Genomic DNA, 12,946 nt, shown 5'->3' with positions numbered 1-12,946 from the left:
TCAAAGCCGTCTCTTTATTAGATGCCATTGTCCTCAATCTTTCTAGTTAACTGTTGACTATTTTTGATGTAATTGGCAAAAAATGCCAAAATATTTCAGTGACAAAAGTTATTAGATGTAAAGTTCAGTAAGCAATGAGTTTGGTTCTTTGACAGGCAATGCTGCTAGGTTTATACCTGGGTTTGTCAGACTTTTAATACGTCAGTAGTCAACAATTGTGCCTGGTGGTAGACTCGAAGTGATGCACTCAGACTATGCGACAAAAAGCCACGATAACTTTCACTCGGAGTAAGGCATTTGACGAAACCGGAATTGAATTTCAAGACAATCAACATAAATTTTTTTTCACTGTAGTATTTTGGAACGTGATAACGGTGCTACTAATTATTATTTTTTTGTCACAACAAGTCTTACGATGTCCCAGTTTCTGATTTATGTTTCTCAATGCCACGTCCTGTCTGTTTTACATGGGACGAGGTGGACTAAATGCTTCACATAGTACTGTTAATTTGCACGGCCTTTGATTTAACCGAGCTGTGTCACACGATACCATGCATGATGTTGGAAAATGGTGTGTTTCAGGTTAGGCTAAGAAAGCTAATGTCACTGTTACTACATTGTATATCGAAGCAAAATACAGATTTGGTCTAGATGACACAGGTATTTGAGATAAATGATGTCTGATGTTATTAGTTTCTCCCGATGCTATCAAAATGTAATATCACTTTCAGCTACCAGTGGTACAAATGTTAAATAAGTACTTAAGTCAACACGGAAATTGTACGACAGCTTGTCTGAATCGAATCGCATTAAATGCATTGCATACAAACATAATAATTATGTCTCACTTATAGTTACTAATTTCGAAATACAAAATAAATGATGAAGATAAGAATGATTTCAATGTTCAATTATCTCAAAAACTATAATATTTATAGTACAGGATAGAGACTGCTTGATTTCATATTTATTCTGTTCGAAGTATTCTGACTCATGATACATAACGGACTAACAATAAAATCAGAAAAGCAAAAAATAATAAAACTGGCTACTAGGAAGGATAACAATGAAACTAAATTGAGCAATTCTTTCGAAATTACTAAACTTCCCTCCATGGAGTGGTTTGGTACAACTCTCCATCCTTGCCTTATAGCGTGATAGTTCCTTCATGTCTACATAACTACTTTATCGTATATCCATTTGAACCTGCTTACCTTAGTCAACCTTTATCTTCCTCCCCCCACTTCTCTCCATTACCAAATGAACTATTTCTTGATACCTAATGACGTGGCCTATCATGCTATCCGTTCCTCCCATCAAATAGTTCCATAAAGGCCTTTTCTCCCCGATTCCAACCAGCGTCTCCTCATTAGTTATCCGAGCTGTGCATCTAAATTTCGACGTTCTTCTGCAACGTCACATTTCCAAAGTTTTTATTCTCTTCTTGTCTATCTATCGTTCACATATTACTTCAATACTGGGCAATACTCCACCAAATGCCTTCAGAAAAAGACTTCCTAAAATTTGAATTTACATTCGGTATTATCGTATTACTCTTTTTCAGTAAAGGTTGTCTTGCTATTGCCAGTCAGCATTTTAAGCTACCGTCGTCATTTATTTTTCTACTCAAACAGCAAAACTCGTCCACTACATTTAATGCCTCATTTTCTAATCTGGCTCCCTCAGCATCATCTGATTTAATACTTTTTCTGATGTTCATCTTATAACCTCTTTCCAAGACACTATCCATTCCGTGCAACATATCTTGCAGGTCCTTTGCCGTCTCTCCCAGAATAACAGTGTCATCAGCAAACCTCGAATGTTTATTTCTTCTTCCAGAACATTAATTTCCTTCCCCGAATTCTCCTTATATCCCTTTCTTTACCATTTGCTCACTCTGTGTACGGAATGAACAACATGGGCGACAGGAAAAATTTCTCACTCGTTTCCATGTACTGCTACCTTTTCATTCTGTTCTGCTGTTACACCTGCAGTACTGTTGCACTGGTGCAAATCAACAGCAAAAAGAGTCCTGTGATTGAATGTATTATACAGAGTGAAGAAGAACTTCATCTAAATACTTCCAGAGATATCTTCTCAGTATTTTTGGTACAAAGGATCCACGTTCCCCAGCTTCTCTTTACAGATTTATTGCATTTCGTTTGGTTTCTTGCACCAACTTGCTTTGCATCTGGGGATAGTGCATAACAGTGCAAATGTCGACGACATGCACTGTATACCTTGTTAGAAAACAAACTTGTTCAGTTCACTGAAAATACAGGGTGTCCATAAAGTCCCTTTACAACATCAAAATTTTATTACAACGGCAAGAGAAGGCACAATGTGTGTCCTGGTTTGTTGACACAAAATCGGATGTTCAGACTCAACGAAACTTCAGAACGAAGTATGGAAGAGATCCACCATCGCGCCCTTCATTCCGTGCATGGCACAAAAAATTTATGGATACAGGGACAGGGAGGAGCGGGCGGCCAAGAATATCCGAAGAAAACATCGATCGCGTTTTAAATGTCTTCACTCGTTCACCTACGAAGTCCATCCGCACTGCTGCCAGACAGTTACAACTACCACGTTCAACTGTGCATAAGGTCCTCCACAAGAATTTACGGTTGAGTGCTTACAAAGTGCAACTGTTACAGACACTTGAGCCAAATGACAAGCCAAAACGGACAGAGTTTGCACCCACCATGCTGGAACGCCTGTCGGAGGATGAAGCATTCCTCAAGTGAGTTTGTTTCAGTGACGAGACAACTTTTCATGCTTCTGGGTCATTAAACAGACACAGTGTGAGAATCTGGGATTCTGAACAGCCCCATGTGACTAGGGAGCTTCACCGGGATAGTCCAAAACTGAATGTGTGGTGTGGAATCATGTGCAGCCGAATAATTGGTCCATTTTTCTTCAATGAGTTAACAGTTACTGCAGGTGTTTACCTCGACCTTCTGACCGAATATGTAGCACCACAATTGATATATTTACAACCAACTATCATTTTCCAGCAAGATGGGGACTGCATGTTCGTCGGTTCCTCAATGAAACATTTCCAGGCAGATGGGTTGGGAGGGATGGGCCAATTCCTTGGCCACCACGTTCGCCAGATATCACTCCATTGGACATTTTTATGGGGGTATGTAAAAGGTATCGTGTATCAAACACAGATATGGGACTTTGCTGACTTGAAGCAAAGGATTCGTAACCCCATTGCCACCATTGATGACGCTATGCTACAGCGAACATGGCAAGAAATCGAGTGCCGTCTTGATGTGCTTCGTGCAACTAAAGGCGCACATGTAGAGGTCTATTAAACACTGTCAAAAAACTTTCATACAATAAAAGAAATGTTGTTAAAATATTTAAACAACTGCCGTTGTAATAAAATTTTGTTGTAAAGTGACTTTATGGACACCCTGTACTTCCTGTTCACAACAATAACGCCGTTTACTCTTCGCTCTTAATCTTGCATTCGGCACAGGTGGTTTCTACCTTGGGATTCTTTTTGCTGTCAGTGTTGGATGTACGTCACCAGCGACCACAGCAGTGTGGTTTACTGACTAAGAGTCAGCCAGTATGCACCTCGAATAACGGTCCAGTGAATGAATAGAAAAGCGCCACAACGAAGCAAAGCTAGCTGTTCCCCCGCCGGCAGCAACCACCTCACACTTCGTTTGCATGTATCTGCAGATTATTGTTGCATTGATCTGTCTTATATTGTACGTTCTGATGAGCCCTTATTACACGCTTCTTCACTGTTGTGGACGTATTTTCATCGAAACCATGGTGACTGCGATAACAAACCGGATTAATCACAGTTTATTATTTCCTTACTCTGTAGCGAGGCGCCGGAAACCGTGGGACCCTTATAGCAAAATACTCAGAAGGCATCCCAAACAACGTCTGAAAGTTTGTCAATGAACATCTGATTCGCCTTGTATACCGCAGATTAGTGACAATAAAATGTCGAAAGTAATATGGGTTACAGATCTTACGCGATCTCTGTCTTCGATTACATGGAATGGTGTGGATTTTCCGCGTGCTGCAATAAAAGCCTGTAAGCTAAACCTCGAGTCACGGATTTCACGGATTCAGTGAGAGTGTATAAATTCTTAAGGAGTCTTACTTCCACGTAACCTTCATGTGAGCCAAAAGAAATGACAATAGTTGTGGAATAAATTGCCGATTAATCATATACGTACGTAAACAGTGCGAAATATGTCATGGCAGGAGAAGACCAGGCTTACAAGTTGTGTCCATAACTCGCAGACATCCGTCGCAAAAATAACCCGATATTGTTCTGCTAAAAACAGTGCTGCCGAGTTGCTTTAAGCAGTAGTAGTATCTGCTGTTACACTAGGCGCCTATAAGAGGTGCGGTTAGAAAAAAACCGGACTGATGCTGGAAAAAACATTTATTTACAATTATTTACAATTTCATGTTATCTCCTTCAATGTACTCTCCTCCTCGGTCTCTACACCGCTCCATACGAATTTTCCACTGTTCATAGCAATGCTGCAGATCATTTTCGGTAAGTCCATACATTACTTCCGTCGCTTTTTCTTTTACTGCTTCAACAGTCTCAAATCTAGTTCCTTTCAAAGCTGACTTGACTTTAGGGAAAAGAAAAAAGTCACAGGGGGCCAAATCAGGTGAGTAGGGTGGATGATCTAAGATGGGAATGTTGTGTTTTGCCAAAAACGTCTTCACTGACAACGCACTGTGAGCTGGGGCATTGTCTTGGTGAAGGATCCATGACTTTTTTCTCCACAAATCGTTCCGTTTTCTCCGTACTCGCTCACGTAGGGTAGCCAGGACGCTAATGTAGTAATGCTGATTCACTGTTTGTCCCTCTGGTACCCAATCAATGTGCACAATCCCTTTGATGTCAAAAAAAAAAAACAATCATCATTGCCTTGAATTTCGATTTTGACATTCGTGCTTTTTTTTGTCGCGGAGAACCAGGAGTTTTCCAATGCATCGATTGGCGTTTAGTTTCGGGATCGTTAGTATAAAACCACGATTCATCGCAAGTAATAACATTTTGTAAGAAGGTGGGATCACTTTCAATGTTTTCCAGGATCTCAGAACAAATCATTCTTCGGCGTTCCTTCTGTTCAATTGTGAGACACTTTGGAACCATTTTTGAACACACTTTGTTCATGTTGAAACTTTCATGAAGAATCTGCCTAACACTTTCCTTGTCAACTCCTATTAACTCAGACACTGCTCTGATTGTTAAACGGCGATCTTGTCGAACAAGTTTACCGATTTTTTTCAATGTTTGCATCAGTTTTTGCTGACAATGGTCTGCCAGTGCGAGTGTCATCACTGGTGTCTTCGCGGGCATCTTTAAATCGTTTAAACCACTCAAACACTTGTGTTCGCGATAAACAATCATCGCCGTACACTTGTTGTAACATTACAAACGTTTCACTTGCAGATTTTCCTAGTTTGAAACAAAATTTGATGTTAACACGCTGTTCTTTCTGTACACTCAACATTTTCCGACGCACAGACAAAACGTCAACTACTTAAAACAGACGCCACGGGCAGACTGAGTGCAGGAGGCAGATGAAACTCGAGCAGTAGGCGGAGCGAGAGACACGTGACAGGCCACGCGACTTTCAGCCTTATTGCATTCGTTTTATTGTTTCACCAGTACTAGTCCGGTTTTTTTCTAGCCAGACCTCGTAATTAAAGTTCCGGTTTCAAAACCTGTAGAAAGACAATCAATGCTCGGGATGATGTCAAATTTAAACAGCTTGTTGTTGACACTGGGAGAAACGTCATGGGAAAAAATTATGACCTATAGATGGATCTGTAAGCGACAGAAAATGCGCACCAGCAGACGCGCGGCGCACAGATGTTCCTCAGTTTACGTCCAAGACACGCATCATAACTGTCTCCATGAATAACTGTGAGCTGCTGGTAAAGCTAGCTTTGTAGAACGGCGGTTGTGCGCTAGTAAGCGTGCAGAAGTTCCAGACGGCCGGCCGCTGTGGTCGAGTGGTTCTCGGCGCTTCAGTCCGGAACCGCGCTGCTGTTACCATCGCAGGTTTGAATCCTGCCTCGGGCACGGATGTGTGTAACGTCCTTAGGTTAGTTAGGTTTAAGTAGTTCTACGTTCTAGGGGACTGATGACCTCAGATGTTAAGTCCCATAGTGCATAGAGCCAGTTCCAGACGCTCACGGATATGAAAATAGGCTTCGGTCCGATGTCTGCTAAGAGTCTGGAGAAAACGATTCCTAAATTCGAAAAGACAGATTCCCAGCTTCCTTTGATGTGCAGTTTGGAAGAGGGAGGAAATCAGCCGATCCTACGTCTGTCGAAGATGTGGGTACGGCATTGCAGGAGGGGTCGAGTGGTGGTGCACAAACATGCAATGCACGAGGAATTGCTTGAACATTGGACATGCCTGCGATCACGGTGCATACAAATCTACGAAACATCCTGCATTGCTAGCCATACAGCCGGCCGCGGTGGCCGTGCGGTTCTGGCGCTGCAGTCCGGAACCGCGGGACTGCTACGGTCGCAGGTTCGAATCCTGCCTCGGGCATGGGTGTGTGTGATGTCCTTAGGTTAGTTAGGTTTAAGTAGTTCTAAGTTCTAGGGGACTTATGACCTAAGATGTTGAGTCCCATAGTGCTCAGAACCATTTGCTAGCCATACAAAATCGCCCCTGTTTAGGAGTTGCTTCCTGCTAAGCTGCCAGCAAGACAAACGTTCGTTCTGGAATTTCTTGTTCGACAATGAAAATCGAGCGTACAGACGAAGCCCATTTCCATCCATAAGGACATGTCAGTATGCAAAACTGCAGAATACGGACAACGGGAGATAAGCACAACAACAACACCACTTCATTCTGCAGAGTTGACAGTGTGGTGCTGGCTGACGGAGTCGTTTATCGTAGGGCCCTATATTCTCGAGGAGCTCAGTCCTGCTACCGTCACTGGTGAACGCTGTGAGAGTCTTTCGCACATCAACTTCACTCCAGCCGTTCAACACCGTGGAAATGCGGGTAGGATCATTTTCATGCGAGATGGCTCTCCTCTGCGCATTGCACATCCAGTGAAGCGGCTACTGCAGAGGCATTTCGGAAATGTTGGAATTATCAACCTTCATTTCCCTACAGCCTGGCTGCTCCGGATTACCTTATGGTAATCCGTGTGACTTCTCACTGTGGAGTTATCTGAAACATGTTGTTTAGCGCTACCATCGCAACCGTAGCTGAACTGAAGGCACGCATTGTCCAAAGCATTCTGAACATGACCCCCTGAGACACTCGTCTGTTGTGAAACACGCTGTTTCTCGATTTAAGCTTGTGGCAGGAAACGGTGGACAGCGTATTGAACATGTCTTGCGCCAGTCTCACGATAAGTATAAATCCATGTCATTTTGCTTTTTTAAGCAGATTTTGGCCCCCGGAGAATTAAAAACCGATGCCATTTCGCTTTTTATGCGGTTTCTGGCCTCAGGACAGTTAAAAACCGAGTTTTCTCATCCGATGTGGTACGACCTTGCCGTTGTGGATGGGCTTTCCTAACTAACAGTGCCACAACTGTTAACTGTCGAACTTGTGCAGCCATTCACATTGAACAGTACGGATGGTGCTGAAATTTAACGTCATTCCGCGCAGTGATCGTCTTTCTACACTGACTGAGTCCGTCTTCAGGCCACGAGTGGCCTACCGGGATCATCCGACCGCCGTGTCATCCTTATGGAGGATGCGAATAGGAGGAGCGGAGGGGTCAGCACACCGCTCTCCCGGTCGTTATAATGGTATTCTTGACCGCAGCCGCTACTATTCGGTGGAGTAGGTCTTCAATTGACGTCACGAGGCTGAGTGCACCCCGAAAAATGGCAACAGCACATGGCGGCCCGGATGGTCACCCATCCAAGTACCGACCACGCCCGACAGCGCTTAACTTCGGTGATCTCACGGGAACCGGTGGAACCACTGAGGCAAGGCCGTTGCCTCAAACATTATAAATTACACGGAGAAAACTGTCTATTGACACACAGTCAAAATGGGTTTAGAAAATATCGTTGCTGTGCAACACAATCAGCTCTTTATTCACATGAAGTGTTGAGTGCTATTGACAATGGATTTCAGATCGATTACGTATTTCTGGATTTCCGGAAGGTCTTCGACACTATACCACACAAGCGGCTTGTAGTGAAATTGCGTGCTTATGCAATATCGTCTCAGTTATGTGACTGGATTTGTGATTTCCTGTCAGAGAGGTCACAGTTCGTAGTAATTGACGGAAAGTCATCGAGTAAAACAGAACTGATTTCTGGCGTTCTCCAAGGTAGTGTTATAGGCCCTTTGCTGTTCCTTATCTATATAAACGATTTGGGAGACAATCTGAGCAGTTGTTTGCAGATGACGCTGTCGTTTATCGTCTAATAAAGTCATCAGAAGGTCAAAACAAATTGCAAAACGATTTAGAAAAGATATCTGAATGGTGCGAAAAGTGGCAGTTGACTCTAAATAACGGAAAGTGTGAGGTCATCCACATGAATGCTAAAAGGAATTCGTTAAACTTCGGTTTCACGATAAATCAGTCTAATCTAAAAGCTGTAAATTCAACTAAATACCTAGGTATTACAATTACGAACAACTTAAATTGGAAGGAACACACAGAAAATGTTGTGGGGAAAGCTAACCAAAGACAGCATTTTATTGGCAGCACACTTAGAAAATGAAACAGACCTACTAAGGTGGTTGCCTACACTGCGCTTGTCCGTCCTCCTTTAGAATACTGCTGCACGGTGTGGGATCCTTACCAGACGGGACTGACGGAGTACATCGAAAAAGTTCAAAGAAGGGCAACACGTTTTGTATTATCGCGAAATATGGGAGAAAGTGTCACAGAAATGATAGAGGATTTGAGCTGGACATCATTAAAAGAAAGGCATTTTTCGATGCGACGGAATCTTCTCACGAAATTTCAATCACCAACTTTCTCCTCGGAAAGCGCAAAAAAATTTTGTTGACACCGACTTACATCGGGAGAAACGATCACCACGATAAAATAAGGGAAATCAGATATAGATGTTCCTTCTTTCCGCGCGCTATACGAGATTGGAGTAATAGGGAATTGTGAAGGTGGTTCGATTAACCCTCTGCCAGGCGCTTAAATGTGATTTGCAGAGTATCCATGTAGATGTAGATAACTAAACGTTAACAGTGGCGGCTCCAAATTCGGAATGGCTACCTGTATGACCTTCGCTTGTCGTAGCGAGCTATGGAGTGCAACACCAAGGGAGGGAGATATTCAGATACGCGGAGTTAGGCAACCACAGAAATTTGGGCATTTTACCCTTTTGTTCTGTCGGCCGTGCAGGATCTACAGCCACGTAACGCACTTTGAGTCATGAAATGAGGCTGTTCGCAGCGAGACGAATAATCACACTGAGGGTGTGGCGACGCCTTGAGCAGCACGGGCTGTCATTCCGATATTCCACACCGACAACGGTGGCGTAATGTTCCTGGCCTTAAAGCCGTCATATTCGGCTACAAGATGATCTTCTCAGAGCAGCTGAGCAGTGGCAAGATGACGTAATGTGGTGTGTGGAACCGATGACAGACGGTTTGTTCGGTACCGTTATCGTGAGAAAGACCGCCTAAATTGTGGTCCTTCTCCGCGATTGGCTGCTGCGTTCGAGAGTTGCGCACCATAATGATTATTTTCTGTTATTAATATTACAAAAAATAAACAGTGAATTTACTTGTATTTCACGTAAAAGCATATGTCAACAGCAGGATATCATTCCATTATTTCGAAAGTGTTAATTACCAGCAGTATAAAAAACAACAGGTAAACGTAAAGGCAGACGAAGCACTTCGGAGATCTTCGGATGGCGCCTAACTTGGATGGCGGGCGAAGTGCTTCAGCTGTAAGATCAGAGTTGGTTCAGCAGTGTCGGAGGACGCTCGTGTCTACTAACAAAGTCGTAACTGACACCGACCGCAGCAGTCTATGGTTTGTAAATGTGAGAACTGGCTCGGCAGCGTTGGAGGACAGATACTTTGTCTGCCGCGGTCCCCCAGGTAAGACATTATGAAACGTCCCCTTAGAACAATTATAAAAGACTGTGCTTAAACTGACACACAATATTTTTAGCGCAACGCAATCTGACTTTCAAAAATCCCTTCAAAAGAATGGCCCTGACTAACATTAACCTATACCTTTCGCAAATCACTTACCTCACAAAACTCTTGGTTACTCGAACTACTGCAATACAGCGAGCGCCACTTCTGTCAGCTAAATAAAAGATTCAAACTACGGAAGGCACTAACTACTGATAGGGATAGTTAGCAAATGAAAGATATTAATAGAGAACAAACAATGTATTTACCTTAATATCATTAAAAGTCATAATATATATAGGAGTTCATAACATCCATTCTTACAAATATCAAAACTCCGCCATTTCTCTCTCCATATCCACCACTGCTGGCGGCTCACCTCCAACTTCGCAACGCTACGCGCTGTTCGCATCCAGCTGCCGCTGCCCAACACTACAATGGCAGACAACAATGCAAACTAGCCACAGACTGCTCACAGCACAGCCAGTGACTTTCATACAGAGCGCTACGTGGCGGCGGCGTTACCAATATAAGAACCTAAACAGCCTACTTACAACTTTATTATCAATTTCCGGCATTGTGGACATATAAATGAGAACGATTTGATAGTAATTACCCAAATACGCGGTTCATTGTTTTGTTTTGACGAAAGTATGAAATTGAAGATTATTTGTGATTTATAAAGTGGAATATAATTGCGCAGTTTCTCGTATTCTGCTAAAAAAAAAGCAAGTGACATCCTCTACAAAAAACTAATTGGAAATTTAATTATTTTTAAAATATCAGTTCCTCACTAAGAGTTTACTGCAGTTTCAAGGTGAAGTATTCACGACCTGTTTTAAGCACAGGGGACAATAAATATAGAAGACTGCAGGTTGATGAACATTAATTAGAGGTTATTACATTCCACTCAGGGCGGAGCAAGTAGACAGTCACCTCGCGTGTACTGCGGTGTTAGTACAAATTAGATCAGTGACATGTCATCTGTTGTAACACAGAGCAGACATGAAAGAGAGAAATTTTCGAGGGAAGGGGTTTACCACACTCACGCAAACATCACCCGTCCGCTCCCTCTAACCTCTCTTTTTCAACTTCCCATAGTGTCCCAGACGACAACAACGGTATTTGGGCAACAAAATAACTGAAAAATACAGAAGTGGGGAGGATATGACAATAGCGGGAAAATTTTTTTCCCGGAAAGAGGAATATGTTAATATGAAGCATGGATTTTAAGTGTCAGTGACCGAACAAGGTGACACAGTTAAGACAATGGACTCATACTGTGGATGACACCAGACCAAATTCCCGACAGGCCATGTAGATTGGGGTTTTTCGTAATTTCTCTAAATCACTTACGGCGAATGGGGTAGGTCGATTCGTTTCACAGTCTTTAGTAATCCGATCTTGCGCTCTATATCTAATGAACCTCTCATCACTGAGATTTCTTCTTCTTGTGTATTTGTTCTGCATCGTTAGAGGGTGGGTATGGCTATTAACGGTTTGGGGGTGGTTAATTTAAGGGGTGGCCAGATGCCCTTCCTGTCGCCATCCCGTTACTCCCCAGGAAGCCGGCCGTTGTGGCCGAGCGGTTCTAGGCGCTTCAGTCGGGAACCGAGCTGCTGCTATGGTCGCAGGTTCGAATCTTGCCTCGGTCATGGATGTGTGTGATGTCCTTAGGTTAGTTAGGTTTAAGTAGTTCTAAGTCTAGGGGACCTAGAGCCATTTGAACCGTTTGAACTCCCCCAGGACGGAAAATGCAGGGTGAACATTAGTAAAACCAACAAACTACAGGGAGCGATTACTGCCTCGAAACGGAGGAGAATAGGTCCTTTAAACATGTGTCCAGAAATGCATCGTTGCCACTGTAGATGGCGCTGACGAATAACAGTTCCTCTGAACACGTGCCGTGTGTTCCTTGTGTGTGTTGCTGGCTCTGTGCAGCGTACCGTCAGCAGCAGAATGGTCTGGTAGTCACACGGGGAACAAGCCGATGTAGTGTCTGTGTACCGCCAAGGTCAAGAGGCAGAACCTGCTCCTCAAAATCTGGTGTACGCACAGTCCACCGCCTCTCTCCACGTTCATCTGTCTGAAAGTACCCATGATCACATCAACGTCCAAAAAAGAGCTTGAGATGTTTTGTGGTGTGGTTGGTGTCTGTGAGGATACTTCGTTTGGTATAGCCGTGCTGCCTCTGGACCGTAACGCATTTTCCTGAAAAAAAAAGGTAAAATTGAAAAAGAAATATCACACATCACTTCAGTACTTAACAACTTTCACGCTTACCAATAATAATTGATCATGGTGAAGAACGTTCTACTGAGTACAAAATAACAACAATAATTATATAGATGTTTTTACATTCGTGCTTGTAAAATGCACTTGCATCCTGTGGTATCGATAGCTACGATGCCACAACGTAGGTGCGTTCTGCTAGGTTGGCACTGCGACAGAACGACGACAGCGCACTCTAGCCGGAGCTGGAGAGCTCTAAGAGCTCCGCTCCAGATTCTGCCCATTTCATCAGGAGCAGACGGCCTGGAAACATCGCTTCAACCTCAGCTTGCTATTGAGACTAAGTACTACTTACGATGGATCTAAGGCTTCGCACCTCAGTGCAAAGTTATGTATTCAGTTAATATTGTGATATAGTAAAACCATTTTTAACAAGGGAACCTCCCCATCGCACCCCCCTCAGATTTAGTTATAAGTTGGCACAGTGGATAGGCCTTGAATAACTGAACACAGATCAATTGAGAAAACAGGAAGAAGTTGTGTGGAACTATGAAAAAAATTAGAAAATATGCGAACTGAGTAGTTCATGCGAAGATAGGCAACAA

General features: G+C 43.2%; 1 pseudogene; it reads right to left on the bottom strand.

The window, feature by feature from the left end:
* Window positions 1-7,871: 7,871 nt before the first annotated feature.
* LOC124709477 lies at window positions 7,872-7,989 on the bottom strand (annotated as a pseudogene).
* Window positions 7,990-12,946: the final 4,957 nt, after the last annotated feature.

This window comes from Schistocerca piceifrons, chromosome 7 (genome assembly GCF_021461385.2).
Source record: "Schistocerca piceifrons isolate TAMUIC-IGC-003096 chromosome 7, iqSchPice1.1, whole genome shotgun sequence".
Lineage (NCBI taxonomy): Eukaryota > Metazoa > Arthropoda > Insecta > Orthoptera > Acrididae > Schistocerca > Schistocerca piceifrons.
Note: the sequence above shows the minus strand (reverse complement) of the source record. Positions and strands in the feature narration are given on the sequence as shown.